Source organism: Leptopilina boulardi, unplaced genomic scaffold (assembly GCF_019393585.1).
Source record: "Leptopilina boulardi isolate dan_hultmark-lab unplaced genomic scaffold, ZJU_Lbou_2.1 LbouV2_154, whole genome shotgun sequence".
Lineage (NCBI taxonomy): Eukaryota > Metazoa > Arthropoda > Insecta > Hymenoptera > Figitidae > Leptopilina > Leptopilina boulardi.
In genome coordinates, this window is record NW_026137701.1 from 216,912 (window position 1) to 233,599 (window position 16,688).

Here is a 16,688-nt window from a genome sequence, read left to right on the forward strand (position 1 = left end):
TAAAATGCATTAAAAAACGGGTAAAATAAAAATAAAATATCAAGTAAGGATTTTATATTTTTATGCCTCTATATAGAGGTCAATAACAGTGAAGGGGTTAAGAAACTGTAACATTGAAAATAAATAAAATTAAGAAATTAAGGTGTGATGTCCATCTTAGGGCCACCAAACTGTCCATCTTAGGAGCAATGACCCCATTTTTTTTGGCACAAATAAAAATTATTTAGAAACACAGTGTCAACCGAATCATTTTAGAATACTATTATACGATAAATAAATGAGGTTATTACGTTATGCACCTATTCGAAATCAAAAATATAGATAATTTTACCGACTGAAATAAAAACTGTTAGAAAACTTTTTAAAACGAAAAATCCACGTGATATGTGTTACAGGAAGAAAAATAATTCTTTCCGATCCGTGTTTATATAAAAAGCTTCATCTGAACAAACTAAATCAGTAAAAAAAATCACGAGGCGATATATATACTTATACACTGTAAAACGAAAGGTATTAATTTAATACCGACTTTAGGTACTAAATTGTTATTTGGTTCTATTTTGATACCTAAAATCGGTACTGTTTTAGTACCTTCTTTTTGCAGTGTACGAAAATTTTATATCGAATGTCCATCTTGGTGCCCTTTCCCCTATTTATTTGTATCAAATAATTATTACTTGAATTAATTAAATTTATTATTTAATTCAAATGAAAATTATTTGATTCATGTAAATATTTGTTTGATATTTATAATATATATTATATATAAATTTGATAACCGATTATTATTATTTGATACAAAAAAATGATTAAAATAATTTTTTTCGGGTGAAATAATAAATTTAGTTTTTGGCCAGCTGTGGCAAAACTAGTGCATAGTAATAACGGTAAAATATATGGCCGTGTTTACATCTTCAATTTTAGCTATGTTTTCCTCCCTGAACCAGATTATTGGTTTTATTGATTTAATCATAAAGTTTTTTTCCTAGGACTAACAAATATATGGAGATTTGTGTGCGGTACTTATATAGAGAATAAGTTTGCTCTAGCTGGTCAGAGGGATGATTAAATTTATTTTTCTCAATTCCATATAAAATATTTAATGAGAAAATTTTAATTGGAATTTGGTTGTAAAATTGAATTTTTAATTTATCTCTTTCGTTTGAATGCTTGTTTATTTATGTAGGTATACATGCAATTTTTTTTTGTGAAAAATACTTGCTTTCCGTTTAATAAAAATAATATATAATTGAATCGGTTTGTGCAGCAACAGAAACAGAAACGTTAAAAATTAATGAAATTTCGAATTTACAAAATTTTATTATTTATATAAAATGTAAATTAAAAATTTCTTAAATTGAATATTTTTAATAAATTTCACTATAATTGTATAATACAATTATAATAATTCTCTTGTTTTTTTTTTCGTGTTTCACACTTCATTTGATACAAAAATAAAATATAAGTCCAAAAGTTTATTATTTTATTTTTTATACCTTATATTAAAAATAAAATAAATCAGTCATTTTTTAAACTTAGATTAATAGAAAGTAATGGAAAAAAAATTCTGATATCTACAAGAAAAAAAGTTTTTATTGATTTCTGAACATTTTGATTTGGTGAACTTATACTTTTTTTGTAGCAACCAATTCAATTTGTCTTATTTTATTTAAATATTCTTATACCCATTTATGGTCCATATGGACCGCGGGATTTGACATAGTAAATAACTAAATAAATATAATTATATTTTTTTTCACACAGAAAGCAAAAGAATTTAAAGAATAAATAAATGAATTAAGTTTAAATGAAATATTAAAATTTTATCACTTATTATAATCATTTCAAAATTTTCTTCACTTATTCCATTTATGGTGAATATGAATATGCAATTTTTCAAACATATTGAATTTATTTTATTTCCATTTATATTGATAAATTTTGCGTGTATAAAAATCTACAATAATTTAATTAAATGTTTTTCAATCAAAATATACAAATTTAATTTCGCAATTTTTAAAAATTAAAAATGTGATTTTAGTTCTTGTTTAAAAATTCTTTCCAATTTAGCGCACATTTATTATTTATTAATTTTTTTTATTTTATACATCTCGAATATATATATATATTTTTAAATAATTTTTATAAAACAATAAATTATTTTTATTATTGTATTCCAATGTAAATTCTCCAATTAGATATATAGAATGGAAAATGGGACACTATAGTGTAATAGGTGTGAAGTTTAAAAAAAGGTGACATTCTATTCTTGACTTTTAAATTAAAAGAAGAATATATATTTTTTTTTTCAATTTCATTTTGTTTGACGGAATAAAAACAAAAAGTACTCCTTGAAATACGAGAAAATTGACAAACGAAAAGATATGGCACTGCTTGTGAATATTATTCCGCTATATATAGATATTCACAAAAGTATGAGAGCGAGAGAGAAAGAGCATAAAGAAAATGAAAACGAATTTGTACTTTGCGCCAAGTAGCATATTGCCTTGAATGTGTAAAAAAAGAATCTGAAATTAATTTTTTGTTTTCGCAAATTTTTATATTCCATTAGCATATAATGGTTAATACACAATACAATACTCAAAAAAATAATAATAATAATAATGAAAATGATATTACACGAAATGTTTTTCTAAATTATTCACTGAGATTTTGCTCGGAGAATACTTTTCCCTACTTTAAACTTTCAATATTTGCTAAAGTGAAATTTCCCCCTCGAATATTATACATATATTTGATCTTACTTTGAATTTTGTAATACAGTGGAAGATTAAAATTTAAGTTGCATAAAGTTTGAGTTTCTTTTTGTAAAAAGGCGAAGGGTTTTTTTTTTTTTAATTTGATAACAGATATAAATGTATATATATATAGTTTGCAAAAGAAATATTTTCATGTAATTTTATTCACTGCGTACATTTACATTTAATAGTTGTTTCTCTAGGTGAACTATTATTAAGTCCAAGAGTCAGTCTCTCTCAGAGAGAAACAATTATTTTCATTCGGATATGAATTATTCATTTTCATATAGAATTTTATATTCTTCAATTTCAAAGTTTTCATTAAAAATGTTTTTTAAATAAAAGGTCAATTTCTGTGTTCTATCAACTTTTCTTGTAAAGTGAAGTTGATCCAAAAAGTATTGTTTTAGTATAACTTAAAATATATGTTGAGAGAAAGGGAGAGTGACACATAATCGCCATCAAATAAAGATAACTATAAAAAAAATAATGCAGATATTATACCTATAATTTATTATTATTTTTAGTAATTTGATTTATACGTGATGAGTTAAAGAATAGTTTCTTGTCAAGTTAAAGATAAGCATATTGTTGTCATAGAGATATAAATGAAGATAAACTACTCTATTTTCAAAACTCAGGTTGATAAGGTGGTCTCATTTTTTTAAAAAGAAATTTTTGTAGAAATATACATATATATATATAATATGTATAATAATGTTTGTATATATGGTATTAATGAGAAAATAATGAATTTCCTTAACTATGAATCATTGAATTTGAAACGTGATGTTTGGTAATTGATTAGAACATTCAGAGAACGTCATTCATATTTCAACAATAGGTTAAAGCTCATCAACATTGTGATTGTGAGGAATTCAAGAATTTTGCCCATTTTATCATCATAAATAGAGTTATTTTACTATAGTTTATTTTAATATATATGTAATATTTCTCAATTGTTTTTCTTTACGTGTTTTCAAAATAAAATTTTGATATTAACTTTTTTTTTATATTTTGATAAGATAAAATTAATGATTATACAAATAAAAGAAGAGTATAGTATTTTAGGGTCACTAAGATTCTCTTATTCTCTATGCGTTTTATATTTGCACTCGTGAATAATACGTTTTCACTTAGGAGCCATCGATAATTCCGCATCCAACGAACCCTATATGATGTATTTTGGATTAGTGGATTGTTAATAAACAATTGGTTAACATTGCAATTGTTTATTAACAATCCACTAATACAAAATACTTCATATAGGTTTCGTTGAATGTGGAATTACGTCAGCTTTCAATTGGTAGCTTCAAAATTGCAATAACTTGTGACACTGAAGTTACCAACGTTAAATCGACGAAAAAAAAAAGTTTTTGCACAATTCAAAAGAGCAGGAAAAAGTCTTTGACCATACAGGTCAATTTTTTTTCATCCTTTTATATACATTAGTTATATGATTTTTCAAAAAAATGCAACGCACACATTTTGGTATTTGGATCACACTTCAGGAATTTCACCCTATATATAACAAAGTAATTTGATAATTAATTAATTAACTATGTATAGATTATAATTAATGCAATAGTAGGGGAGACTGGGGCAAACCGGTCATGTGGGTAAACCGGCCAGGTGTTAGTTTTTCAGAAATGGTCAAACTTTAAAATATGTCAATTATAAATTTGAAAAGACTATATTAAGAATAACTTATTTCTTCAGTTTGACATTTTTTAATTGTGTTTATGCAATTTTATAAACAAAATTTTGTTTTTTCGCTTCCGCTAGAAATTTTTACGAATCTGTTCATAAGCAATTTGTGAGAAAATCGTGTAATATTTATTAAAATTGTTTTTTAGGATTAAAAGGTGCATGCCTCAGTTAAATTTAATGAAGCTGAAGTACGCAACGTTTATGATAAACGATTTTAAAGAATTATTTTTTTAAAATGAAAAATTCTTTTATTTTTCGTCTAAAAAATATTTCTTGTAGTTTTCATTAATTAACAAATTATAAAAAAATATTTTTTAGGCAAAACATTATAGAATTTTTCATTTTTAAAAATTATTTCTTTAAAAATCGTTTATCATAAACGTTGCGTACTTCAGCTTCGTTTAAATTTATCGGTATATTATTTAATGATTTTACTAAGCATTTTTTTTATACAGGTGTTCTGCTGGGAAGAGCCCCTAGTTTGACCTTTAATAAGGGCTTAGGGTGATTTGTTATAGTTTGTGGTGAGAGCCTTTAATTAGCCTTTAATTATTCTGCTTTGAAAATTAGGAATTTTTCGAATGTAAGTAAAAAGTTAGTGTTCTGCTGGGAAGGGCCGCTAGTTTAGCCTTTAATAAGGGCTCAGTGTGATTTGTTAGAGTTTTTTCTGAGAGCCTATAATAAGCCTTTAATTATTCTGCCGTAAAAATTAGAATTTTTTCGAATTTGAGTAAAAAGTTGGTGTTCTGCTGGGAAGGGCCGCTAGTTTAACACTTAATAAGGGCTTAGGTTAATTTGGTATAGTTTGTTGTGGGAGCCTTTAATAAGCCTTTAATTATTCTGCTTTGAAAATTAGGTTTTTTTTTTAATTTAAGTAAAAAGTTAGTGTTCTGCTGGAAAGGGCCGCTAGTTCGCGTGCTTCAACCCTTATTAAGGGCTTAAAGTAGTTGGTTATAATTTTTTTGTGAAGCCTTTAAATAGCCTTTAAATAATCTTTACTTAAAACAGTGAATTTATTGGGTTTTATGTATTTTAGATGTGATGGTCTGCTAACTTTTTTTAGGTTTAGCAGAACATGTATTTTCTCGAAACCTATGGGAGCATTTAAATTGGGAATAGGGCACTTAAATAGCCTTTAAAAAGCCTTAAAATCTCCTTATAGTCCGGTTATTGTCTGCTGATTTTGCTCTGCTAACTTTATTGACATTCTTTAGTTACTAGAGCCTTATACAACTATTAACATGGCCGGTTTGCCCCAGTTTCCCCTATATTTTTATCGTTATCAATTTATAACTAATTATTATATTTAAATATTCTCTATTTCGAACTATATATATAGAAAATATAATCCATTTTTATTAAATCGTTAATATGTTTATAAATTATATTAGTAATTTATTTATTATTTATATTTTTATCAATAATAATCCCTCACTTTCACTCTCAGCATGTTTACGCTAAATCCCAATATAATCTTTTAATGAATATTTGTTGAATTTGATTAGACTGTATTATAGATTCTATATGCTATTATTATGAATAGAAAGGGATGGATGAAGCAGACTAAATTTTAGAATGATTAAATTGAAAAAATGTTAATTAATAAGATAATTAAAGATATATTGTACCTATAATGTGGTTGCTATTTCGAAATTCATTTGTTGAGATTGCTAACAAAACGCTTCTCTGAAAATAATTAAAAATAAAGTGGGACAAAACGGAGTATATTATTCAAAATTTTCTGTTTACAAAAAATTAAACGAACAAACCAATTTAATCTACTTTAAGAATTCTTTCCTGAAAATTTAAATATGAGAAAAAATGAGGATAATTGCAGAGAAAATTTTTTTTTTATATTTTCTGAAAAAAGTGCAAAGTTCTCAGTTTTTATTTATAAAAATTATTTGGTTCAAGTAAATATTTATTTGATAATATTATCAAGTAACCGATTATTTGAATTAAATAAATTTTTTTCAGTGCATTGCATTGCCAAAAAGAATATAAAATATTGTTAAAAAGTAATTTCAATTATTATACGAGATGTTTGTAAAAATGGACGGCTACTGGAACATGGACGGAAACTGGGACAACGACGGTACTGAAAATAAATATAATAGGTCACAACACTAACAATCAGAGATAGTATCTAACTTAAATAATATATACCATTCGGATTTATTACCTCTAAATATTCGAAATAACGTTTACTCAGAAGTTTAAATTATTTGCGTACAAGTTGAGTCCCGAATGGACGTATAAACGTTCGAGTATAGCATTCAGACCAGTGCGCTGCTACTTGAATGTTATATGCCCATTCTGGACTCACTTAGCCAATCAGAATATAACTTCGCGACGTCAGCAGATAGTCACAAACATAACCTTAAAATAAATGAGTCATATTTCATTGACTTCATTCTTTAATACTGAATACTCTATGTGAAAAAAGGAGAATTAAATTTTAACTTTTAACGGATATTTTAAAAAAAGTCTAATCCTTGACAAAAATTTCGGATTGGTGTTCAATCAGTTTTTGTAAGTATATTATTCCAATGAAGGATTCAACAATTTTTTTCTAAGCAAATCACCCACATAGCACCGAAAATTTACTGTACATTTATAAATCTTTAAGTGCTAATTTCGGAATGTTGAGTTGCGAGATTTAGTAAAGGTTGTATAAATATTAAAATGTCCGCCCTGATTGAATGTTTGGTGCGAAAATTGACTGAACTGAAAGTCCCACCCGTATCTATTAGAGGGTTAAAGATTTATAAATGTTCAGTAAATTTTTCTGTGCTGTGTGGATAGTTTTTATCGAAATCTAAATTTTAATGTAGCCTAAAATATATTCTATCCTAAATTAATCTGTTTCATTCTGAAGCTGAATTTTAATACTTTTGAAACCTCCAATTTCATTCCGAATCAATCCTACACCCTAAAAAAAGTAATTTTCAATCTAGAGGATTCCTCTAAAATAAATGCATATTTTCCTCTTAATTTTGGTATCAAAATTATTATTCTTCATTTAAGAGGATTTTCCTCTTAAATTAAATGTTGTCATCCAAACCTCGCAAAATTGTTTTTAATGTCAAAGCCATCAATAAAATATTTATAATTTCAATCAAATAATAAAATCTTTGCAGAAAATACATTTTTAAATTAAAATTAAGTAAAATTATAATAATTCACTTCAATATAATAATAAAAATTGATTTTTAATATAACATTAACAATGTCATGTTTTTGGTTAATTATCAACATTTTATATTGATAATTAAAATACAAAAAATAAGTTTTCATTAATCAGTTGTAATGATCAAAGAGATTTTCAGCGCAAAAATAATTTTAAAACATGATGATATGTTTAAAAGTTAACATTTTTTATAGGACAGAAAAAAATTTCATATATGAAATTATTTAACGTTTTAAAACTTTTTTAAAAAAATAAATAAAAAGATTTAAAAAATTCGAAAGATTCAAAAATAGGGTTATAGTATTTCTATTTACCTGAGTAGTAAAATTTCACAAGAAATATCCAAATTTTTTTAAATCTAAAAATAGCGTTAAAAATATTCATTTAATTTGAATTTAACTATATTTTCTGTATTTTTAATAAAGCAAATCCATTTTTTTGTCCTTTTTGTTGACATTTTACCAGAAATATTAAAACTGAAAGGTTAAAAAACAACTTCACAACTATCATATCCAGGGAAAGGGATCAAACGATTACATTATTTTTTTCCGTTTCCTTTTTTTAAATCTTCTAAATTTAAAACAGAAAATCTTAATTAAAGAGGAAAATACAAAAGGAATCCTTTTGTCATTCTTCCATTAAAATGAAGAATAAAAATATTCTACATTTCAATTGAATAATCTTGTTTTAAGAGGAAATATTTAGAGGATATTAGAAGAGGAATTTTCCTCTGAATATAAGATTACTTTTTTTTGGGTGTATTGGCTTGACAACAGATTGATTCAGAATGAAATTTCAGGATTCAAAAGGATTAAAATTCAGCTTCAGAATGAAACAGATTAATTTAGGAAAGGATATATTTTAGGTCACATTAAAATTTAGATTCGAATAGAAACTGATTGGCTGAGAAATAAATTTTGGAATAATACTTATTAAATCTGATTGAAATTTAATCTGAAACTTTCATCAAGGGATCCTTTTGCAATCGCAGTAAAGGAATATACACTAAAAAGAATACCGGTGTATTTGAATCAAATAAATTTTTTTTCAGTGTACCTTTACTTTTTCTATACTGAGCCTGGCTACACTGAGAGCCAACCAGGAGCATCAAATCTGATGCTCTGCCGTATTAAACGAGTAGATTATAGTTACGTCTGCGAAGAATATTTGCGTACATCTGCGACCATGGTTGCGATAGGACAGGTTAGAAAATTTCGCTGGCTTGGCGACCACGTGGAAGCCTTTTCTAACCTAACTTTTCTAACCAGTCCCTATCGCAACCATGGTCGCAGTAGCAGTAGTATAGTTTAAAGTTGGAATTTATACTAGCTTTGCGCCTTGTATATCCAGCCATGACCTGGTATTAACCATGGTCGCAAATGTACACAAAAATTCTGCGCAGACGCGAATATAATCTACTCGTTTAATACGCCTGAGTATCAAATTTAATGCTCCTGGTTGGCTCTCGGTGTAACTAGGCTCATTCTTAATAAAAATACCGAGTATTAAATTAACTCACTTAAAAGTAATGATTTGTAACTTGTAAAATTTTATTCCCAAACTCCAGTTGGGATATATATATATATATATATATATATATATATATATATCATATAGGTTATGATAGCCTTACCCATGCATTTTTGGATTGTTGTCAGTAGATTTGTTGATATTACAATTCGGATTGTTGTCAATACAAACACAGAAAAAACCTAGTTTCATTCTTGTTGCAAATCAAAATGAGCCAATGCTAAACGACATAGACAGTGGCGCCACCAACCTGGTTCATTTTTGTTGCACATCAAAATGAGCCGCCTACAGGGCTCATTATGAGTTCAGTTTTTTTCTGTGAATGTATGTTGTTTTAACAACACGAATTTTTTGTTGTCAGATTTGTTCAATTTGCAATGCCTTACAGTTACAGAAGCAAACTCTCTGTCGATTGCTGATTGAACAATCCAGATTTGTTCAGCTAACAGGTTTATTATTCCATGTCACGTGGTAATCTTAAATTGTTCTAGCACATGGGCCAATTTTGCTTTTATTATTAGTTTTTTTTTAAATGACAAAGTGCTGTTAAATAACACAAGGCTGCAAAAAAAAATTTCGGTTGTCAGAGATCGAGGAGTCATTTCCCGTAGTTTTGGTGCGCTGAATCCGAATCTGACAACGAAAACCTCTCATCACGTCAGGATTTTGAGAAAAGTGGGGGTAAAAGTCCCAAAAATCACGTTTTTGGCAGTTTTTGAAAATTTCTACCGGGCAAACACGACGTGCTAGAGACTTGTCCTAGGAGTTAAATTAAAACTTGATCCGTGTACTTCACTAAGATATAGCGATATTGACAACAATAAACTAAATTAGCTGTCAAAAATGATTTTTTTAAGTTGTAAAGCTCAAAAATTGACTCACAATGTCCGTAAATACAACTATTTTAAAAAATAACACAGACCTACAAATTTTAGACCCAGAAATCGGAATAGTCATTTCCCATGTAATTTTTCACGCTGAATCCAAAAATGACAGCGAAACTGCTCTATCACGTCCGGATTTCGAGATATTCTAACCTAAAAGCGTGAAAAAGGCCGTTTTTGGCAACATTCAATCATCTATAAAATCTCCAAAAAAAATTTTTAAGCGTTGGTTCAAATTTCTAAAGAAAGTACTACTATTTGCCTTTTAAAATTTTCTTGGCCCGTTCAAATCCGATTTTTTTTCACTCAGATACAACCATTTAAATTTTGCGTTACACGACCTGAAAACCCTAAAAAAAGGAAAACTAAGTACTTAAATTGAAACTTGTTACTCGGGGGATTTCGAGGTAGCTGATTACGATAACGATGCCAGATTTTCGAAAAAATGGCGGATCCAATACGGCTGCTATCAGAATCGTCATCAAAGATCTAAAATACTCCCAAGTTACGTGATTTTCAAGCGAATCAGTTGAATTTAAAAAAATATCCGCCATATTGAATCCGAAATTTTTAATTTCGAAAATCTGACATTAAAATTGCAATCAGCGATTTTAATGCAAATGAAACTGGTGACATGACCTACGGAAATCTGCTATTGATTATTTTAGAAGGGGAAGAAACTGAACAAATTGTATTAGACCAATCAAAGCTTTGTTAATACAACAAATTGTATTGCCGATTTTACAATATAGTTTTGTTATTTCAACTGTTCCATAACAATTTTCTTTGTTCATCAAACAATTCTGTTTTTTCACCGAACAATCCGAATAGTTTTAAAAACAATCCCATTTTAACATTTTTTTTTGTCCCAAAAACAAATAGAACTGCTGGTTCTATATTGATAATCCGGAATTTTTGTGTGGACTTAATTTTTAGTAACCACAACAATTCTTTTTTCTCCATGATAGTAATGAATTTTAAGCGAACCCAATTAATTATTCTATAGAATCTGATTTCACATTCATAATTAGCGACATCAAAATCCCCTGGGCTATGAATTTCAAACAAATCCAATTACCTATTTAAAAATTCGTCCGACATATTGAATCCACTATTTTGAATTTAAAAAATCTAACTTTAGATCCGTACTCTCTAAATTTGAATCAGTGAATTTCACTGCTAACCAGTTATAAGTATACCAAAACAGTAAAATTTCACTGATTTGGTATACTTATAATTGGTTAGCAGTGAAATCAAACTGATTCAAATTTAGAGAGTAATCAGTGATCCCAAAAACACCATTGTATCAAATTTTATGTAAATATTCTGAATTTTTTAAAATTTATCAGTCATGTCTAACTAAAAATCATAATAAACTACTGAATTTGAAAAAAAAATTATATTTAAAACTGCTAAAAATGTTAATTAAAAAAATTAAAATGTACTATATTCATGTATTATTAATATTACATTGAATTAAAATTTGAGATAATTTTGTCAGTAATTACCTACATATCTGTGAAATATTCATAAAAATTAAATTCGGCAGAAAATGGGAATAGGTATACATATAAAAGGTCGGCGGGGGTTTATAAATTCTTGCAAAACCACACTGTCAGTATTTTAGTATAGGTATTTTTTTTCTTCTACATCTCTTAGTATCGAAAATGTTTGAAATGCCATCTGGAATACGAGGAAAAAGCGCGCTAGAGTTGAAAAAAGTGCTTTTTAAAAGTAATATTTATCGTTAATGGAATTTTATACTTTTCTGCAAATACAGTCGTTTCCAGTAAATATAAATATACGATGAGCACTCGCGCTTTGAGCTTTTGAAAAGTTTATATATATATATATATATATACTTGTAAACATATACGCGAAAAATATAGTCAGGAAACAGTTTGTAACTTTGAATTATTTAACTGTTATATTTACTTTAAGCTTCTATTTTATCACAATTCATTTGTTGAAAACAAATACCTCACATAAATCGAAAGAAAGTTTAAAGTTAAAAAAAGATCATGTGCAACTTACGTTCATATGTATATATATGTACAGTTTATTAAGAGGAAGCGATGTTAAAATTTTCTGAATGAAAATATATATTTTACATTGACGTTCCTCGGGATCGTTTCTTTCTTGTTTTTGCTCTCTATATACATTCGAAGCTAGTTTGGGAGATAATTAAATTTTACTAATTTAACGAGAAAACCGGCTATAATTAAGTGAGGCTTCCTCTTTTCTGAGAGCAATAGGAATGCAACGAAATGCGAGGAGTTTTCGAGGGTTAAAAATGGAACCTCATTACATACCGACAAAGAGCAATGCATTCTCCTGTTGTCAACGTGAAAGCCCATTATGTTCACATAGCGTTCGTGTATCTCGATTATAGGAATTGTTTTATTATCAGAAAAACCATGAAAAATAAACTGAAAAAATTTTCCTCATTTTAAATAAACATGAAGTTTGTTTAAAATACGAACAAAACCAATTTTCTGCAGCACAAATTTCCTTTTTTTTTTTTTTTAATTAACAATGCGTTTTTATGTGAATGTTTTTTATTTGTTTAATGGTTTTTTTTCTAATAATTATATTAGAGAAGCATAAATACTCCAACATTATACCTGTAGAAATTTTTATGGTGTCGAATTAAAAATTAACTAAATTTTATTTAGTAGAATAAAATAAATAGAAATTATATTGAATAAAAAATTTAGTTTAATAGAAATTCTTGGATATGAAAATTATAGGCTTATTATAAAATACACTTTATCAACTTCTACTAAATAAACTCTACAACGCTTTAATCCATAAAGGATTATAATAATCCATCCAAAGATTAAAATTACTTTTCAACAAAAAAAAAGTGTACATAAAAACGTTTATTTTTACCAAATTGAAAAAGAAAATTTAATCCAAAAATTAATTATTTTAATCTTCTATAGTATTAATTTAATCCGCAATGCTTCTTAATACCTAACAGTTTACTGTGATGGGGAATATTCATGCGTCTTCAATAATTATTAGAAAAAATTGAACAATAATTTTAACGCATTACAAAATTATTAAAATTGATCATTTTGCAATATTTGATTGTTTGATAAATTTTTTTAATAAAACAAAAATAAGAGCGTCCTGAGAATCTACAGGCAAAAAAATATATACAAAATTAAAAAAAAAAACTTGGCGTAGAAATTCCTTTGCAACCTCCAGGGTATACTTTTCGTGGAATTTTTATAGCACTACTGTACGTGGAAAGTTTTTTCTCTTTTGAAAATGCTTTTTTAAAAAATTTATACTGGTGCACTTTTTTTCATGAAATAAAATGTTTAATATCGATAAAAAAAATTAATTTTGAAAAAAAATTGATTTTAGTAATTTTTGCAGTACTCTCTAAATTTAAATTCGTAAAAATTTTAACTAATTTGAATTAACTCACTTTTTGCTTTTGAATTACTTAAAATTTACTATAATTCGAGAAACATTTCTTTTGTCAAATTTTACTAATTTAAAATCAAATAGTGAATCACTAATTCAAATTATTTAACATTTTTACTAATTCATATTTAGAGAGTAACTGATTAAAAATTATGAAATTAATAATATACTGAATACGGATAAACATACCTCTAAAATAGATATTGTAGGACAGTATTATTGAATAATCTAATTAAAATCTATTTCATTAGGATTTAATTTTCTAAAGTTTTCTTTCCTTCTCATAAAGTTGAAATTTCTTCAAAGACAATATTGCAATTTCTTTTATATAAAAAAGTAATATTATTTTTACAATATATATATATATATATAATAAAATATTGCAAAAGAAATTTCTGGAACATGAAAAAAATTAAGTAATTGCATTAAAACATAGAAAAAGCATTTGTTCTGAAATGAAAAGAATAATTTAATAAATTAGAGATTTCCGGATCCCGAAGCATTGAATATGACATTATTCTAATTTAAAAAGTCGAGTTTCTCGTATTCCGGAGGAGTAGTTCGTATAGCTGGGGGATTTTGAATATTTTAATCTCCGCAGGGGATCTAATAAGAAAGAAGAAAAAATATAAGAGTTGAAAAAAATGTATATAGAGAGAGCGACCTGAGAATCACGATGGATAGTATGATCACAGCATCAGCTGCTATGGGTTTTATTATTAAAGAAGAAGAGATGGGAAGTCTTCTTCTTTGTTGTAGTAGTGCTCATATATATATATATATATATATATATATATATATATATATATATAGAGGCCAAATTTAATCGAAGTCAAGCTATTCTCTCTCGAGTCTTTGGGGTAATATAACAACTGGGTGATCGTAACAAAGGCAAAGGGTAGGGGGAGAGAAAGGAGAGCTTCGGGAATTCCTGCTTTCGAGAGAGTATTCCTACACTGCATGGTATGTCCGTGAAAGGGGTTAAAAATACCACCCCAGCCATGGGCAGTATCGTTAGAAGCATATTGAGACGGTATCTACTACTATATGGACATTGACCGAGTTTATAATCGACTTGCAGTTTGCAGTCTTGTTTGATTTCGAGATGAGAGTCTTAGCAGACTTGCAAAAGCGCCTTGCGTATATTTTGCCTGAAAAAAATAACACGCGCACTTCTGACTAAGTTTATAATTCTCGTGAAGGAAAATTTGATACTCTTATATTTCCTGTGCGGATTGAATATATATATATAAATATTTCGCTGAAATACTTTTTTTTCAAAATTTTTATTTATCATGTACTCTTGAAATTACTGTAAAAAATTTAGATACTTCTATTCCTTATAATACTCATTGGTTCAAAATTCTATTTAACTGAATTTTATAACTGTCAAATTAATATTAAACTCAATTTCACAATGTAAAATTTTTAATAGAACAAAGTTTGATTTAAAAGAATTTTTATTTATCCATTTTTTTTTAAATCGCAGATTATTTATACATAGTTCATTGAATTTATATTTAATATAAAATTTATATATTATAGAATATTTAACGGATTTTCTATTCAAGAGAAGTTATATATTAAACCGAATTTTTACTTTACGGAAATTTTAATTAACCACATTTGCATTTAACAAGTTCGGTTCTGTAAATCTAAATTAGTACAAATTTTAATAATCTGATCAAAGAGTCAACTGATTAAAATTATTATAGTTAAAATTTATATTACCTATACTAATTCAAATTTTGAAAGTTTAGACGCTGAAGGCTTAATATTTTCTTTCAATTTAAAAATATTTTAATTCTCTAAATATAGCTTATGAAATTTTAAATAAATAAATCTTTTTCTTTTTATAATTTAACCTACTTGAAAAAATTATTATTTTCATTCATTGAGTTATTGTATATAGTACAAATTCAAATTTTTTAAACTATTGTTTTTGGAAATGAGTAAAATAACCAAAAGTAAATGATTCGAGTAAGTTTATCTTTCAGAAAAGAGAATTTGATGCATTTACATATTATACTCTCTACATTGGAGATAAACGTTACTCAAATATTTCCATAAAATTCATATTTGCTAAGCTCTTGAGATTCTTTTCTCAATTTAAAACTTTATTCTAAAAAAGTTGGTATCTACCAATAAATTAAAATTGTAGGCAAAAAGTTTTTTTTTCTTCTATTGTTTTTAACTTTTTAATCATTAAATTATTATTTATATTGTTATTATTATTATTATTATTAATAATAATAATTTTCTCTGTAAATCATTTGATTAGACGTTTTTTAGATTTCATTTTGTAATTCTAGCTTCACGAAAAGGTTTAAGGTATATATAAAACTCAATAATTTCGTCGCAGTATTTTTCTTTAGAAAGAAATATTTTCCAAGTCATAAACCTTTTTCATCAAGCTTTTTGCGTTACGACAATGAAACTTTTACTCACTTTTCTAAGCTTTGTGAAAAAAATTTCTGAACATACTATAAGGGTATGAATTTCAAAGAGTAAAATCTGAGTTTTTTAATAGGTGATATAAAACATGTTTTCTTAATATTTGTAATTAATATTATAACTCAATTTTAATGATATTTTAATTAAAAATTTTAAGATTGTATAAGAAATAATAATAATTATTATTATAAATGATAATAATAGAATGAGTAATTTAATAAAAATGTATTGTATATAGGTTCAATATTTCTTTATATACTCAGAAAATTTTTTTATTCGAACCAAAAACAAACGATGCTGAAGTTCATAACGTTTATAATCAACGATTTTTAAAGAAATATATTTTTTTAATTATAAAAAATTCTATGAATTTTTTACTTAAAAATATTTCTTGCAATGTTTACTGATCAACAAATTTATTAAAAAACATTTTTTAGAAAAACAATTTTATAAATTTCCATCTTAAAAGCAAATTTGTTTTTTAATAGTTTATCAAAAATGTTGTAGACTTCAGTATTGTAAAAAAAATGTATTTGAATTAAATAAAAATATATATATTTGTCTCAAAGTTAAATAACTATATTTATGTTTTAAAAATAAAAATTTTATTTATGCACTAATAATAATTTATTTGGCGGAAATAAAATTTATATTTCCTGGATATAATAATTATTCTTAAAAAGTGTAACTATACGTAGAAAAATGCGATTGTGGTGCAAACAA

At 26.2% G+C, this 16,688-nt stretch overlaps 1 protein-coding gene across 1 annotated transcript in view; it reads left to right on the forward strand.

Annotated features, from left to right (window-relative positions):
- The first annotated feature begins 6,489 nt into the window (after positions 1 to 6,489).
- Positions 6,490 to 16,688, forward strand: part of LOC127276825 (toll-like receptor 4) — a 92,136-nt gene continuing 81,937 nt past the window's right edge. Inside the window, exon 1 of the mRNA XM_051297488.1 lies at positions 6,490 to 6,564. The gene's annotated coding sequence lies outside the window, so the exon portion shown is untranslated. The remainder of the gene's footprint in view (positions 6,565 to 16,688) is intronic.